This window comes from Trachemys scripta, chromosome 19 (assembly GCF_013100865.1).
Source record: "Trachemys scripta elegans isolate TJP31775 chromosome 19, CAS_Tse_1.0, whole genome shotgun sequence".
Taxonomy (NCBI): Eukaryota; Metazoa; Chordata; order Testudines; family Emydidae; genus Trachemys; species Trachemys scripta.
In genome coordinates, this window is record NC_048316.1 from 77,829 (window position 1) to 96,052 (window position 18,224).

At 42.4% G+C, this 18,224-nt stretch overlaps 1 protein-coding gene across 8 annotated transcripts in view; it reads right to left on the reverse strand.

Annotated features, from left to right (window-relative positions):
- The window catches only part of SLC45A1 (solute carrier family 45 member 1), a 139,877-nt gene that overhangs the window by 64,722 nt on the left and 56,931 nt on the right, over positions 1-18,224 (reverse strand). For 2 of the 8 annotated variants that reach the window (XM_034753195.1, XM_034753196.1), the window contains exons 2-3: positions 5,631-5,695; positions 4,254-4,408 (exon numbers count right to left, since the gene is read on the reverse strand). The exons of 2 other annotated variants lie outside the window; for them this stretch is intronic. The gene's annotated coding sequence lies outside the window, so the exon portion shown is untranslated. 4 more of the 8 variants (XM_034753198.1, XM_034753197.1, XM_034753201.1 and 1 more) reach the window with 4 other exon arrangements.

Sequence of the window (18,224 nt, forward strand, 5' to 3'; positions counted from 1 at the left end):
TTGATCTGTGTAGTGCAGCTAACAGTCCCACACCATGCAATGCAAAAGGATCACGTTTTAACTGAATCACAGAAAATGTACAATCCTTAGGAGACAGGTCTCCTCTGGATCCCAAAGTTTTGGAGCAGTCTGTCTCGGTTCTTTGTGTCCACCCCTGTTGTATCTCAGTGCCTCACATCTATTAATTAACTTCTCACACCACCCCTGTGAAATAGTGCTATTGCCCCATTGTACAGATCAGGAACAGAGGTACAGAGAGGTCAGTGACTTGTTTGAAATCACACAGGAAAACTATGGAAGAGAAGGGAACTGAATTTCAGGTCAAGGGCTGGAGGGAAAAAAATGCCTTACAGTGACAGATTTAAGAGCTCAATCTGTGTAGTTTATCAAAGTGTGATTACAGTGTAGAAGTATCTTCACAGGGAGGAAATGTTGGATTCTAATGGGCCTTTTTAATTGAGCAGGGAAAGACATAACAAGAATCAATGGCTAGACATTCAAGCCAGACTAATTCAAATTAAATATAAAGCACACATTTTTAACAGTGAGTGTGATTAACTATTGGAACAAACTACCAAGGAAAGAGGTAGTTTGTCTTCAGATTCAGGGTGGATGTCTTTCTGGAAGGTGCTTTAGCCAAGCAAATTACTAAACTCAATGCAGGGGCTACTTGGTGAAATTCTATGGCCTGTGATATACAGAAGGTCAAACTAGATGATCTAATAGTCCCTTCTGGCCTTAAAATCCGTGAGTCTTCTATATCTCAGTCCAGTGCCTTAATCACAAGAGCTTTCTTTCTGGGGTTAAGTTTCATCTGGATCTCTGGGGAATTCTAGCCATAAGTTTTAAGTCTGTCTGGATCTCTGATTTATAGTTTTAAGGGGGGCATTTCAGATGGAGCCCTGGGGGTTGGACATAAAGAACCTACATACTGGATGACAGGGATTTTAGACAGATGTCTGCTTTCTAATGAAACACCATTATTACATAATAAAACGGCATCTGAAACCAACACTATTTATATATAATTTTGAAATGTATATACACAAATGATCCCCTCTCTAAGTCTCTTTAGGGCTAAATTTGACCTGGGATATGTGTTGCTTAATTATAATTCTCTAAGCAGTGTTTAAAGCAAATATTTCTAAATTCTAAACTCTAGAGGGTGGGGGTAGGTGCTGCTATCAATGATGTTCTGCAACATTATTCAATTAAAGGGCATTTTTCAGGACAAATTTATTTTTAGTAAATATAGCCTGTGGTACATAGCGTAGCTTCTAGCTGAGATATTCTATTCTTTATTTGTTCAGTGCTCTAGGCAGGGGATGGATGATACCACATAATTTAATCACTGTAAATCTATGCAAGTTATGAGCAGCTTAATAAATTGCCGCAGCAATAATTGGTTTACAAGCAGTGTATTAAGTGGTATTGGTGACACTTCTCTCTAGGTCAATACTGAGCTGGTGTCCCAGCATATGCTTCTCAAGATGATCTTTCAGACAGGCATAAAACCAAGGATCTGGCCACTTATTTAAAAATTCCATGGCATTTTCAGCAAGATTAGGAGTTTTAGCCGAGCCCTGGTGTGGTGGCCAAGTTCCCATTTGGGTATTTACATTCTGCCTTCCTAAAGTCCCCAAACAATTTCTATCAGAAATAGCATTCTTTCCACCCTGTCCTAAACTTGTTTGACAGTTGGTTATGTTAAATGGCTACCCTGTTCTATTCCAGAGGAAGCAATTTTTCAGCAATGGGTGAAGTTATTCATGTTTGTGTTGAATATAAAAAATATAGTTTACAAAGCAGTTTGGGGCCCTTCCAAATCTTCTTCTTAGCATATGCACAACATACCTCAGGTTGCACGTGACCAGGAGTCATCACCAAATTTGGCCCACTGGTTGGATCATTAGCTTCCCCGGCTTGGGCCAGGTACTGATGGGGAGTGTGACATGAACATTGATCCATGCCTCCCCTTCACCACCCTCCAAATGACAAGTACTGTTAATTTAGGTGTGACAGGACGGGTCACAGTCAGGTAGGGGACTGATATTGGCATCTCAAGAAGCTCAAGTAACATACATATGGGCTTTTAAGAGCACAGTCAAAAAAGCAAGCAATCTTCCCACACGGTATTGCCAACTCTTGCGACTCTGGGTCTCACAATATTTGTCACTTTTCTTAAAGCCTCAGCTCCAGGAATTGTGTGAATACATAACTATGTCAGCTTTCATTTAAAAAAAAATAAAGGTTTCTAACCATCCTGGTTGTGGAGAAAAGTTTGAAAATGTCACCCCAGTGCACAGTTCCAAAACCAGTTGGTAAATAAAAAGAACCCACAATGTATTATTTTTAAATGTCATGATTTTTTTTAAGCCATTCTCTTGAATTTTGAGGGCCTGACTAATGATTTTTTTGGATACTCTTTGGTTTGACAAATATTGAAACCAAGATGTCCTGCAAGGCTCCCTCAGCCTGATTTCTAAACCAAGTAAGCTAAAATAGGTTGAGTTGGTGCAGATAATGAGACCAATTTCTTGGTGCCTTCCTGCCTATCTCACCACAAAGAATACTACAATACTTCATCTAAGTCGGCCCCTTTTAGAAATCTTGTCTGAGCATCATGCACATTTGACACACATGCATAGCCACCTGACTTCCTACAGTCATGACATTGTTAGGTAGGAAATGTGCCCACTCCAGCTCTTTGGGCATTTTTACTATGTCAAAGGTGCAAAGCAGTGATGGGTTCAGATGGGCAGTGTGATACATTTTTTTATTACAGTCAATATAAAAAGTATATAATATACAGGTTAAGGAAATAGTGTCTGTACATCTGGGTATAGTGCTTAAATTATCCCAAAGTACTAAGTTTGGTTTAAAAGTCATACAATAAATTTATTAATCTAAATCTGGATTATTGCTGATTATGTACTATATTTAACTATATAGTTTAGATATTAGCATCCAAATATTTGGGTACACCACTCATGAAAAATTATACAAGAGACCATACATTTTTAACCCAGAAACTCCATCCTTTGTTCCCCAACTGACTTGGCCTCTTAAAAATAATCACAGCTGCATAGGTACTGGAACTAGGGGAGCTGGGGGTGCTGCCACACCCCTTGTCTTGAAGTGGTTTCCATTATATACAGGGCTTACAGTTTGGTTCAATGGCTTTCACCACCCCCACTATAAAAATTGTTCCAGCATTCCTGTTGATGCAGTCCTGTGCATGGCAGACAAAGGGGCCAAGAATGCTGGTTTACATTTATTGTTTCCAAAGTTACTGACTTGGGGAAGTTTGCCTTGACCCATCAGCACGACTTAACGGTGCTTCTGGAGAGCCTTTATCTTGCATTTCCTCCATCTGAAGTACTGAGGGGTCCTCAAGGTTTTATGGGTTTAGGTAGTACTTGTCATTCTCCACTGAAATGGGGTTTGATCTCCTTCCTTCCCTCCCTCTCCAAATGTGTGTGGATCCACTAGCACCTTATACCTCCCCATTTTCCTGCACTTTATGGTGAGCAACTTTATATAGGTGAAATGCTACTGACTGAAAAAAAGACTGATACTATAGTCCCTTCTAAATGTCAACAGCATCAGAAGTCAATGCCTAACAGAATACTCTATTAGGAATGTGGGGGGATTGTCTTTAAAAATGGGCTTTCCAAATCTAAACAATAGGGAAGAAACTCCCGTTATCCTTCCTCCAGTGGTCAGCTGACTGAACTCCTGACCCCAGATGCCAGCTAGAGTCTACTTTAGAGTGGTTGATTACATCTTTGTGCCAAACTAAGTGCACCCATGGAGCTATACACGCATGTTACATAATAACAAGTAATAAACAAAAAGGAGCTGGCTAGCAAAATCCATCTAGCTGTGCTGATGAGATTTTTTTTTTTTTTTACTTCCATCACCTGATAACTTAATTGCTCAATTAGCTACACCTCAGTGCTCTGGCTATGGTGTAGGAATGTTCCCTTGCAGGTCACTGTGAATCAGAAAACACAGGAGGTGGGTAAACAATGCAAAAGTAAATGATGATGTATCCTTCCAACAGTACAGAACCACAAGCATTTTATACCATTCAGATTTATTTTCTAATTCTGCATTGATTTGATCCTTTGGGCTGGCAAACACAGACCATGAAACTGCTAGTCAGAACCTAATGTCAGAGGGGTTGTGTCTGAAGGTATATTCCCATTGTTTCTTTAGCAGACTTGACCCAGGCTAAGATAATATATTACCTTTGTATTTTGGAAGCTCTGTAATATATCTGGTTCTTTAGGGATCAGTAGGATTGTGTCCTTGTTGCTACGGATTCTGGTGCTATTGTTGAGTCGCTGGATGTTATGTTGTGCTCATGGTTCTGCCAAGAGGTGTGTCATGTCTAGTAAATAACCTGAAACGGGATGAAGTAATGATCTAGGAGGCTTGATTTCTCTCTTTCCCCCCGCCCCCAGAATATGATTTATTGGTGTACAGCTAGAAAAACAGAAACTTCTACTAAGTATTCAGAAAAAACTAAGATGTGGATAAAAGTGAAAACCCTTTCTCCCTGGGCCCCCACCCCACCTCTTCCCCCAAAGACCCGCTCCCATATCGACTCTTCCCCCTAGACCCTGCCCCCCACTCGCTCCTCTGTGCCCCCTCCTGCCCGTCACTTACCCTTACCTCCAGTAAAAAGTGGGGGGCCATGGGCCCTTAGCCCCCCCCCCGCGTTCTTGCACCCTAGAGACAGGTCTATACCAGTGGCTTTCAAACTTTTTTTTTTTTCTGGTGACCCAGTTGAAGAAAATTGTTGATGTCCATGACCCAATGGAGCTGGGGATGAGGGGTTTGTGGTGTGGGAGGGGCTCAGGACTGGAGTGTGGGGGTAAGGGTTGTAGGATGGGGCTAGGAATGAGGGGTTCAGGGTGTAGGCTGGGGCAGGGGGTTGGAGTATGGGAGGGGGTCAGGACTCTGGGCTGGAGGTGCAGGCTTTGGGGTGGGGATGAGGGGTTTGGAGAGCAGAGGGGGCTCAGGGCTGTGGCAGAGAGTTGGGGTGCAGGAGGGAACTCTGGGTTTTGGGGGGCTCAGGGCAGGGGATTGGGGCACAGGCTTACCTTGGGCAGCTCCTGGCCAGTGAGGCAGGCTTCCTGCCTGTCCTGACACCGCGGACTGTTCCATGCCCTGGAAGCAGCCAGCAGCAGGTCCGGCTCCTAGTCGGAGGCTCGCAAACAGCTCCACGCAGCTTCACCCACAGGTGCTGCCTCCCCCCAGCTCCCATTGACCAGTTCCCAACCAATGGGACTGCGGAGCTGGTGCTCAGGGCGGGGCAGCACACCGAGTCCCTTGGGGGGGCCCCCCCGCCTAGGAGCCAGACCTGCTGCTGGCGCAGCGCAGTGGCGCAACAGGTAGGGACTAGCCTGCCTTAGCCGGGCAGCACCACCAATGGGACTTTTAATGACCTGGTTGGCAGTGCTGACCAGAGCCGCTGTGACCCAGTGCCTTACATTTCGCGACCTATGGTTTGAAAACCACTGGTCTATACTATGCTCATCACCATAGTATCGGAGCACCTACCTCTGCCCATCCTACAACTTCCCACTGATCTTCCCTCAGTATTTAAATTTTTGACTCACCTTCACTGTAGCTTTCCCCCTCCAACAAGCAGCCACTGATCCTGCTCCCAGGTAACTTAGGAAATCTAAGTGAAGAATGTTATTTTTAGTTTTGTGCATCTGCACCACACTGGTCTCAGGCTGCAATATCACAGTCCATATATACTTATAGGAATGGGAAGTAATTTCACAGATTTAGAGTTTAGAAAAACTGCATTCATCCACCCATCATGATGGTCTGGCCTTGGTATTCATTTGTGAACAATATGATCAAATATATCTTCACACGCTATGGTCAGGCGCTATTCTCTTTGAAGTACATATTTAATATTTGCCTTGCTGCAAACCAGCACCCTAATCTGTGGGTTAGTGTATTGTTTGGGTCTAATTTAAACTATTGTTTTATTGGGGCAGGGACCATGTCAATAGATACTAAATAATAAATGTTATTTTCCTAAAGGATCTGTTCACAAAACCAACATGAGTAAAGATGAGGAAAAATACATTAAAATAAGCTGAGGTTCTTCGGAGTCTGAAGTCTTTGGGAATCAATTCAGAGAAAAGAGCAAGCATCATTATCACATTCCCATGCCTGCAGTTCCCCCACCCTCTTCCTAATAAGTGCGCACATACACACAAATAGTCATCCTTTCATCTGGTAACCTACAAATAAAACATCAGTCAGACTGGCAGTAGTCAAATCCATAATGCTCCCACTCAAGGTGTTTTGCAGCAACCCTGTTGAGGAGGAGGATTGAGGTTCTCCTGTACAGTTTAATGACACAAAGTGTTCATCTGTAATCAAGCCACTCACCACCCACAAACCCATTTTCTTTAAAAAAAACAAACAAAAAAAGTATTTATGTTCTGTTTTCTCCCTTAGGCTTCATGTCCAGCTGACTGAGTTGAGGAAAACTGTGGTGTTCCAGAACATGTAAAATAAATTCAAGAGACCATGATTCATGAGGGAGATTAAAACTGTCTGTTCTGGCCAAACACAGACAAGCCAGGCTCTGTTTACTCCACAGCTGTGCTCTGCTTGGCCTTGAGTGAATTAAATGTTGTGTGTGCAACACGCTGCCTAATGAGTCAGGGATATTGGATACTGATACTCTGCTTAGATCTCAAATACAGTAACTGGGGAGCAGACTCTGCATAAGGGAGAGAACAGACTGTGACAATTACCCATAATTATCTGCTGGGTTCTCGGTCAAAAAGGAAAGAGTTGTGTTAAAGCAACTCCATCCACTTGTTAGGGCCTCATTAGCTTTCCCTAAAACAGTAGGTTTGACACAGGTCAATAGTTTACAAGATCATCAATATCCAACAAGGATTTGAACATAGGCCAGTGCTTGCTTTCAGAACTTCTGGTGCCCTGCTCCTCCCACATGGTGATACTGAGAATCTCAACCATTCATGGCTTCAATGTCTCCCCACTGTCTGTAACCAACTGGGAAGGACATGGGTCTAATAGGTGCTGGCTTTAGTGTAACTGACCAAAACTCAAGCACTGAAAGTTGTATGTGTGCCCATGAGTAGGGGCCTACCAATTTCACAGATCGTGAAATAAGCCCTGCCCTGTGAAATCTGATCGCCCCCAAATCAGCTGGACTTCTCCTTCCCCTGCATGGCTGTTATGGGGAGAGATCAGACCCACCTCCATAGGCAGTGCAGAAGTGAGGGTAATGGGACTAGGGTGACCAGATGTCCCGATTTTATAGGGACAGTCCCCATTTTTTGGTCTTTTTCTTATATAGGCTCCTAATACCCCCCACCCTCGTCCCGATTTTTCACATTTGCTGTCTGGTCACCCTATTTGGGGCTGCCACCCCCCGTAGCTCCTGCCTGGGCTCAGGGACCTGGGCTGGGGGCTGCCATTCCCTGCAGCTCCTGGCCAGACCCCAGGGGCCAGGCTCGGGGCTGCCACCCTACTCCATGGCTCGAGACAGGGATTTGGGTGCCTGGTTTCAGGGATGCTGTCCCCAACGGCTCCTGCCAGTGCCTGAGCTCTGGGCCACCCAGGCTCGGGGCTTCCCCCCACCCCTCCTGGCTCCTGCCTGGGCTGGGGCACCCATTTTTCAAATTGTTCAGGATCCCTTGCATGGGCCCATGCGTTAATCCACCACTGGCCCTGACTAGCAGCTAGGAGCCCCCCAGCTGGGGCGCTTCCAGCAGCACTGGGGAGACTGGACCTGCCTCCTCCAGCTGCAGTAAACTCAGCTGGGCTCTGAAGGCAGCACAGAAGTGAGTATGGCAATCCTGCAACCCCCACGGTTTTAGGACACTCCCCACAATCCCCCACGGTTACAACACTGAAATTTCAGATGTAAGCATCTGAAATAGCAAAATTGACCAATTTTAAGACTCGGTGGCCATGAAATTGACCAAAGTGAACCCTGAATTTAGTAGGGCCCTACCCATGAGATATTGGTCGGGTCCCAAGGAAGTAGAAAGTTCAGTTTGGGTCAGATTTTATCCACAAAGTAAACTGAAAATTCCCCACACCAAGACATTCAGTTCTGTAACTAAATGGCAGCAGTTTAGATCAACCCTGTTTTAATTTGTCCTTTGCACAGCCATGGTATATAGCAGGGGTAGGCAACCTAAGGCACATGCGCCAAAGGCGGCACGTGAGCTGATTTTTAGTGGCACTCACACTGCCCAGGTCCTGGCCACCAGTCCGGGGGGCTCTGCATTTTAATTTAATTTTGAATGAAGCGTCTTAAACATTTAAAAAATCTTATTTACTTTACATACAACAATAGTTTAGTTATATATTACAGGCTTATAGAAAGAGACCTTTTAAAACATTAAAATGTATTACTGGCACGCGAAACCTTAAATTAGAGTGAATTAATGAAGACTCGGCACACCACTTCTGAAAGGCTGCCGACCCCTGGTATACAGGCTTAAAAGTTTTATATAGGCTGTAATCAGTCACCTATCATGAGACCCACTGCTGGCACTCTAGCTGTGTTCTTGATTTGCTGCAGGTTAAATGTTAGCAACAGTGCTTGGACAAAAGGTCATTATAGTTGCCCGCTGAACTATTGATAGAGTGGTCTGTTAGCATCACAATATCTTCCCTCACAGCTTTCTGAAACCTATTGCATTTATGACAAGTTTCAGAGTGGTAGCCGTGTTAGTCTGTATCAGCAAAAACAATGAGGCAACCTTGTGGCACCTGAGAGACTAACAAATTTATTTGGGCATAAGCTTTCGTGGGCTAAAACCCACTTCATCAGTTGCATGGAGTGAAAAATACAGTAAGCAGTAGATATATCACAGCACGTGAAATGATGGGAGTTGCCTTACCAAGTGGGGAGTCAGTGCTAAGGGGGCCAATTCAATTCATCGCCCGTTTCCAACAGTTGACAAGAAGGGGTGAGTATCAGCAGAGGGAAAATTACTTTTTGTAGTGACCCATCCATTCCCAGTCTTTATTAATTAATTCCAGTTCTGCAGTTTCTCATTGAGTGTCCAGGGAGATTGAACACTCAATGAGAAACTGAGGAACTGGAATTAATTTGCAAACTGGACACCATCAAATTAGGCCTGAATAAAGACTGGGAGTGGATAGGTCACTACAAAAAGTAATTTTCCCTCTGCTGATACTCACCCCTTCTTGTCAACTGTTGAGAATAGGCCACTTCCACCATAATTGAATTGGCCTTGTTAGCACTGACCCCTCCCCCCCACACACACTTAGTAAGGGAACTCTCATCTTTTCATGTGGTGTGTGTGTGTATATAATATTGCTTACTGTATTTTTCACTCCATACATCTGATGAGGTGGATCTTAGCCCACGAAAGCTTATGTCTAAATAAATGTTACTCTAAGGTGCCACAAGGGCTCCTTGGTTTTTTTGCATTTATGTTCACATACTCTGACAATTACCAATTATCTGTCTGAATATCTCACTGAAACAACAGAGTTGTATGCACTCATCACCTCCCAAAGTCAGGCTGCATATCCATGAAATTAACTATTCTTAGTTTATGGTGTATTGAAAATTAACTGTCACATATATATTTGTGAAACTTTGTGGTGACTGACTGTCAAAATGGAAGGAAATACAGCAGTCAATGGGTTAGAGCCTGTGTCATCCCCAATGTGTCAGGAATCCTGATCAATACAGTTCTGCATGTGACATGGCACAATCATCCTGACAGAAACAGAGTAATGAAAATTATTCATCTTTTTAATTAAAAATAAGATACATGTCTACTATGGGCTTGTCTCTGGACACTTTGGTGCTGCACTCATGAACAGGACAATTTTAAACTAACTTAGTGTAGGTTCAGAAATTGTGGTAGTTTTTATTTTAGAATGAATACTACAATATTTAGAATATTTATTTATATTATTACAAACATCAGTGTGCATTGAACTTGCTAATTTTGCTACCTGTGGTCTTCTCCATGTGGTCAGACTTCATTGCTAATGGGCTCTGATCACAGGCTGAGTGAAGAAAAATGTCTAAAAATAAGTTGGTTTTCTTTTGTTTGTTTTGGGATTTTTTTCCTTAACAGTTTAAAGTATAAAGAAGAACAGGAGTACTTGTGGCACCTTAGAGACTAACAAATTTATTAGAGCATAAGCTTTCGTGGACTACAGCCCACTTCTTTGGATGCATATAGAATGGAACATATATTGAGGAGATATATATCTCACATACAGAGAGCATAAACAGGTGGGAGTTGTCTTACCAACTCTGAGAGGCCAATTAATTAAGAGAAAAAAAACTTTTGAAGTGATAATCAAGCTAGCCCAGTACAGACAGTTTGATAATAAGTGTGAGAATACTTACAAGGGGAGATAGAGTCAATGTTTGTAATGGCTCAGCCATTCCCAGTCCTTATTCAAACCGGAGTTGATTGTGTCTAGTTTGCATATCAATTCTAGCTCAGCAGTCTCTCTTTGGAGTCTGTTTTTGAAGTTTTTCTGTTGTAATATAGCCACCCGCAGGTCTGTCACTGAATGACCAGACAGGTTAAAGTGTTCTCCCACTGGTTTTTGAGTATTTTGATTCCTGATGTCAGATTTGTGTCCATTAATTCTTTTGCGTAGAGACTGTCCGGTTTGGCCAATGTACATGGCAGAGGGGCATTGCTGGCACATGATGGCATCTATCACATTGGTAGATGTGCAGGTGAACGAGCCCCTGATGGTATGGCTGATGTGATTAGGTCCTATGATGATGTCACTTGAATAGATATGTGGACAGAGTTGGCATCGGGGTTTGTTACAAGGATAGGTTCCTGGGTTAGTACTCCTGTTCTTCTTTTTGCAGATACAGACTAACACGGCTGTTACTCTGAAACCAGTTTAAAGTATGAGAACTCCAGCCCATTGTAGTAATTCACCTCCCTACAGAATGAAGGCTTTCGCATGGAGCCATCATGAATACCTGTGGAGTCAGACTCAACCAATTGGGCATTGCACAGGAAGTCTGGTCATCTCTCAACTGTGCTACTGTCTATACATAAACTGGCCTTCTTACAAGTCTCTGTCACTCTGTTTCCTTAAAGCTTCAAAACATTATTTCCTGTCCTTCTAATTATATGTTAATGTGACTGGTTACATGGTAAATGCACTTATTTTTAGCCACATGCAAACAGAGCCCAAATATTTCAGCAACTTCAGAAAAGCAGTAACTCTCTAAGAGGTATTTTATACTTGGATACTTGTCATTGTCTATTACTTTATACAGAGAGACAAATTTCAGGTGTGAAGTAGCAAATATATACAGGTTATAAATAAATGTGGAGGTCTCTAAAGTGCAAGACAGGCACGAGGAAATGCTCAAGTAGCACAAGTGCTCACTTGAAAGAAAAAAAATCTAAATGCATAAAAATACAATTGATAAGTGCATGTTGAAGGCCAGATCACCAGAAAGGAATTGAAATCGGATCTTGAGGAAAAGTCCATGACACAGGCTTTACTGAATCCACTTCCTGTATGACTGTTTCCACTGATTCATGCTCTCACTGCCTTGCCTGCTCTGAATGTCAGCAAAGAGGGGGTGGGAAAGGCTGAAGTTAACACCCACTGCTACATGCTACTAATTAAAATACTCAGCTCCATTTCACTCATTGATGTCGCTGTATCTTAAAAGGGCAATCAATGGCTCATTCCAATAGAATTAGTCAGTGTAATATGAAACAAGACCCTGGTGTCCAACAGTTGAGGTGAATTTACAAAAGCTGACACTTCTCATTTTGCACCCAAAGGCCCTACCAGAATTTCCTAGATGGCATCTGAAGATTAATCTTTCAAGCTGTCCTTGTCATGGATAAGTATATGTGAATGAAGAAACACGTACATTCCAGAGTCTTTTGGAGGATGCGTGAGGATATAGAACTATAATTAATTTACTGTAAAAATTATTAAATTGGCTACATTCAACAGGAATAAATCACCAGTCATGCAGCCCAGTAGCTGTACTTTGTATAATTTATAGGACAGGATCCTTGTCGTCTGGAGGGTGCTCCTTTGCCAGCCAACCAGACAGATGGAGTTCAGTCTGAAGGAAAAAACAAAAGGAATTTTCTGTATAGACCAAGAGTCACTATCATCAGGATAGTGGAAGATGTTTTTTGAGAGATTTAAAAGTGGAGAGGATGTCAATAAATATCCAATGGCACTTTTAACAAAAATAGGAATGCTAATCCTATTGTCTTGGCCAAATTTTTATTGGGATAAATACATTATCCCTCCCTGCATTATCCTGAAGTTTCAGCTTGATGCAGGAGTCTTCTTTACTCCTATTTTAAACTGTTGTATGGTGTCATTGTGCAATACTGGAGAGCTGCCATGTTCCTTCCCAGAGGTAGCTGTATTTCAGTTGTAGATGAAGCTAATCACGTATGTAGAGTAAAGTATTCTGGGATCCCCCTGAGATGAAAGGTGCTGCCAGAATGATAGAATATAGAGGGGAAAGGCCTATTATATTATAGCTACATATAGGTAAGGTATTTTTACTATTGAGGTTAAAATACTAGAGGGAGATAGTCCTTTACATTTCCCAAGTGTGGAACAGATTCCACAGCCCTTTCAGATTAAGAGTAACACATGGTTTATCTGAGTAAGTGGCCTTCACATGAGTAAAGGTTAGAGAATTTAGCCCTGTATTAATATATGATGTCTGACTCAAATCTACTAAGTTTCAGGATTACACATAAATTTTTCTGGAAATAGTAAAACTGTAAAATCAGTGCATGGCACTGGAAAGTGTCTATATTGTGTGTTACATTTCAAGGTAATCTGCGATTGTTTGGGGGGGCAGGGGAGATGTCGGATGAGTATAAGTAAAGTTCACAAGACATTACGTATCCCAAATTAAATATATAATCTGAACAAGGATTTAAAAAAAGATTTCTATACACTTATTCTAAATTCACTAAGCTTTTTACAGCAAAATTAGGACCCCAAAATAAGATGTAGGACAACATAGTGACACCACAATTGAATCCAAACACAACAACAAAATGGATGTTTTCACAATGCTGCATGAGGTTTTGCCCCATCAGCCCCACTGATGGGAGTTGCTCCACTACAATCTTGTATAACACTCCTCGGTTCTGTCAAATTGTGTATTGCAGGAATTTTGCTATGATACAACGGTGCTAAATCTTAAATCAACCCACTTTGTCACACCAATGCAACACATCAGAAATTGTTCCACAGCCCCTAGACCCCAGTGGTGGAGACAGACTAGTGAAATCTATGCTTGAAATTACCTTTTCCAGTTTGTAAAGTACAAACTTTTGTACCTTTTTATTATGACTGTTTTATTGATCATATATTGAAAAACTGGTTAAATCTCTCTTAACATGAATATTTCTAGAATGGAGCCATAAACAAAGTCCAAGAATTCTTAGAAAATAATATTTTAATCTTAAACTGTGGAATTGGTTAATAATCACACAATGACCACTGGATAATTTATTCAAGATTAGAATGCAACTGAATTTATCTCTGGGAAAATTACAGGATCAGTAGCTCAAGAATAGGGGAGCTGGAGGGTTCACAGGAATTTGGGGGCATCTGTTTATAGTGGGTATATAGAAGCAGCAGACAATTCAGATCTCGTCCATCTTTTATCATGAGAGTTTTGGTCTGTAGAGGAGGATAGATAAGGAATTTATATTTGCCCTGGCTTATAGTACAAGAGCATGGACAGTCAATTAAAATTTATTTGAAAGGTGGCAAATTCAACACTGATGGAATGAAATACTTTTTCACACTGTGGACTATTAGAGAGTGGAACTCATTGCTGCTAGATAAAGGACATTTATTTAACAGGATTCAAAAAGTGATTAGACATTTTCCAGTGCTTAACTATCCTGTGCTGCTGGACTGTTTACACCAAAAATCTCCCAGTTTGTCTGCAGTAGCCTCTGGGAGATAAGGCTTGATTCCAGCAAAACCAGGAGGGTTGGCACCTTAAATGGATTAGACAAACACCTGTCAGGGATGGTCTAGATAATACTTAGTCCTGCCATGAGTTCAGGGGACTGGACTAAGTGATCTACTGAGGTCCCTTCCAGTCCTACATGTCTGTGATTTATATGGATAACAAGAATATCAAGAATTATAACTGTAAATATTAAAAATTAAACAACTTTGAAAAGGATCTAAAACCAGCTGCTTAAAAGTATGAGCCAACCTCTAAGTATTGGGGGTTAGAAGCTACTCCATTTTCTCATTTCCTAGCTGCCTACTGCAGGGCTTCTTCCTCTGAAGCAGCTGGTGCTAATGACTGTTGGAGTCTGGATACTGGACTCGATGGCCCCACTGGTTTAGCAATTTCTGTCTGAACGAGTGACTCTGACAGCTTATAATGACACCAGAAAGTTGCTCTAGGTGGAGGCTGTGTCCTAAAAACAGATGCCAAATGGCAATTTCTTGTGAGGTCACTAGGTAGAATTTCCCTGTGAGATGTATGGAAATTAAGTTGGGGGAAGTCTGAGAGGAAGTGCCTTTAATTGCTGTAGTGGATGCCTTGCAATAAAGTAGTGTTGGTTAAAGTTAATCCATTGCAATCTGTCTGTCTTTATTTTGCTAATCCACTTATTTGGACTCTGCACATGTCATTAGGTAATCTTTCTGCGGTGCGCATTAAGGAGGCATCCACCATACATTCCATTGCCACTGGTTTTCTGCATTTTTGTGGTGACGCACAAGTGCTCTTTGGCAAGTGTATAATTCATTTATTGGGTGTTCTGAGGCATTCAGTGCTATAATGAACAAGCAGACCTCGTTCACTAGAAAAAGAGGAGAAGGGGATCCTCCATGGCCCTTTGAGCCCCACACCCATTTGCCCTATATTAAGCTTCTCACCACAGTCACTGTTCAGTCCCCATGTTGTGAACTCCATTTACACTGTATTAACACTTATAACATTTTAATTACCTATGAATAAAACTCAACACAATAAACAAACGTCAGACATTGCAAGCTGCGACTCTATGCCATGCAGTTGACTGCAATTTGGTACATATATCACATCAGGTAACCCAAACATTTTGTGCTGAAATCTATTCAGTTACAATACTGTAAATCTGGAGTAGTCACTGACTTTAATGGAGTAACTCCAGATGTCAAGTGGTATAAATGAGAGCTGAACTTGGTCCTCTGAATCTTTAAGAAGGGGGTATTTGTGAGTTTCCCATTTTGTGGGGAGACGAGTCCTTCTACAATATATCATCTAGTTATAGTAAACCATATAGCCAGCTGAGCAAATACTATTGATTATTTGGGGTGGGTTGATTCTTTAGTGGCTTTCAGTAGCCATAGTTTTGGTGCCGCTGACAGTCGGGAGGGGATCAGGTCAAAGGGGCCCTCAGTCATTTACAGAAGAACGAAGACCAGAAAATCGTAAACAGCACAGTAAATGTTTCAACTTTCAAACTGTACAATATAAAAATTCAAACTACAATTTTAATTTTTTAATTTAATTGTGTTGATGCCCAAAGGTTTGAGATCTCTGTGCTGCTACAGGCACTAATGGGATACTTACCATAGCTATAAAGAGACTATACAGTAATTATAGTGTTAAGAGGATTGAATTAAATTCAGATCTCTTTAAACTAATAGTAGAAACTTTAAAATTGATTGTAAGGAAAAATGACCTTTCAGCCAAAAAAACTATAGTCAACAGGGGCTTAAGCTGCAGGAAGCCTGTATAAGTACTCAAAGAGCTGACTGAGGAGATATATGAGCTGTTAGCGATTATCTTGAAAAGTCATGGAAGATGGGAGAGATTCCAGACAAATGGAAAAGGACAAATATAGTGCCAATCTATAAAAAGGGAAATAAGGACAACCCTAGGAATTACAGACCAGTCAGCTTAACTTCTGTACCCACAAAGATAATGGAGCAAATAATTATGCAATCAATTTGCAAACATCTAGAAGATAAAGTGATAAGTAACAGTCAGCATAGATTTGTCAAAAACAAATCATGTCAAACCAACCTGCTAGCTTTCTTTGACAGGATAACAAGCCTTGTGGATAGGAGGGAAGCGGTAGGCATGATATATCTTGACATTAGTAAGGCCTTTGATATTGTCTTGCATGACCTTCTCATAAACAAACTAGGGAAATGCAACCTAGATAGAGCTACTCTAAGGTGGATGCATAACTGGTTGGAAAACCGTTCCCAGGGAGTAGTTATCAGTGGTTCACAGTCATGCTGGAAGGGCATAACGAGTGGGCTCCCACAGGGATCAGATCTGGGTCCTGTTCTGTTCAATATCTTCATCAGTGATTTAGATAATGGCATAGAGAATACACTTAAAAGGTTTGTGGACAATACCAAGCTGGTAGGGGTTGCAAGTGCTTTGGAGGATAGGATTATAACTCAAAATGGTCTGGACAAACTGGAGAAATGGTCTGAAGTAAATAGGATGAAATTCAATAAGGACAAATGCAAAGTACTCCACTTGGGAAGGAACAATCAGTTGCACACATACAAAATGGGAAATGAATGCCTAGGAAGGAGTACCGCGGAAAGAGATGTGGGGGTCATGGTGGACCACAGCTAAATATGAGTCAACTGTGTAACACTGTTGCAAAAAATACAAACATCATTCTGGAATGTCTTAGCAGGAATGTTGTAAGCAAGACACGAAAAGCAGTTCTTCCATTCTACTCCACTCTGATTAGGCCTCCACTAGAGTATTGCATCCAGTTCTGGGTGCCACATTTCAGGAAAAATGTGGACAAATTGGAGAAAGTCCAGAGAAGAGCAACAAAAATTATTAAAGGTCTAGAAAACATGACCAATGAGGGAAGATTGAAAAAATTGGGTTTGTCTAGTCTGGAAAAGAGAAGACACAGAGGGGACATGATAATAGTTTTCCAGTACATAAAAGGTTGTTACAAGGAGGAGGGAGAAAAAAAATTCTTCTTAACCTCTGAGGATAGGACAAGAAGCAATGGGCTTAAATTGCAGCAAGGGTGGTTCAGGTTGGACATTCGGAAAAACTTCCTAACTGTCAGGGTGGTTAAGCACTGGAATAAATTGCCTACGGAGGTTGTGGAATCTCCATCATTGAAGATTTTAAAGAACAGTTTAGACCAGGGGTTGGCAACCTTTCAGAAGTGGTGTGCCGAATCTTCATTTATTCACTTTAATTTAAGGTTTCGCGTGCCGGTAATACATGTTAACATTTTTTAGAAGGTCTCGCTCTATAAGTCTATATTATATAACTTAACTATTGTATGTAAAAAGAACAGGAGTACTTGTGGCACCTTAGAGACTAACAAATTTATTAGAGCATAAGCTTTCATGGACTACAGCCCACTTCTTCGGATGCAGAAGTGGGCTGTAGTCCACGAAAGCTTATGATCTAATAAATGTGTTAGTCTCTAAGGTGCCACAAGTACTCCTGTTCTTTTTGCGGATACAGACTAACACGGCTGCTACTCTGAAACCTGTTATTGTATGTAAAGTAAACAAGGTTTTCAAAACGTCTAAGATGCTTCCTTTAAAATTAAATTAAAATGCTGATCTTACGCTGCCAGCCTGGGGTTCTGTTCACCTAGGCCTGCAGTGGGCTGAGCGGGACGACTCGAGGTCAGGGCAGACGGCTGGGGGTGTGTGGGGGAGGTCAGGAGAGGAGGGGGTGGGGGGGCAACTCGAGGTCAGGGCAGAGGGCTGGAGGGTGTGCGGGGGTGCAGAGCAGAGGGCTGGGTGTTGGGGGAAGGTCAGGGCAGAAGGCTGGGGGAGTGTGAGGGTGCAGGGCAGAAGGCTGGGAGGGTGTGAGGGTGCAGGGCAGAAGGCTGGGTATTGGGGGCGAATTGAGGTCAGGGCAGAGGGCTGGAGGGTGTGTAGGGGTGCAGGGCAGAGGGCTGGGTGTTGGGGGAGGTCAGGGCAGAGGGCTGGGAGGGTGTGGGGGGGGAGGTCAGGGCAGAAGGCTGGGGGGTGTGAGGGTGCAGGGCAGAAAGCTGGGTGTTGGGGGAGGTCAGGGCAGAAGGCTGGAGGGGTGTGGAGGTGCAGGGCAGAAGGCTGGGTGTTGGCGGGAGGTCAGGGCAGAAGGCTGGGTATGTGGGGGGTGTAGGGCAGAGGGCTGGAGGGTGTGTGGGGGGTGCAGGGCAGAGGGATGG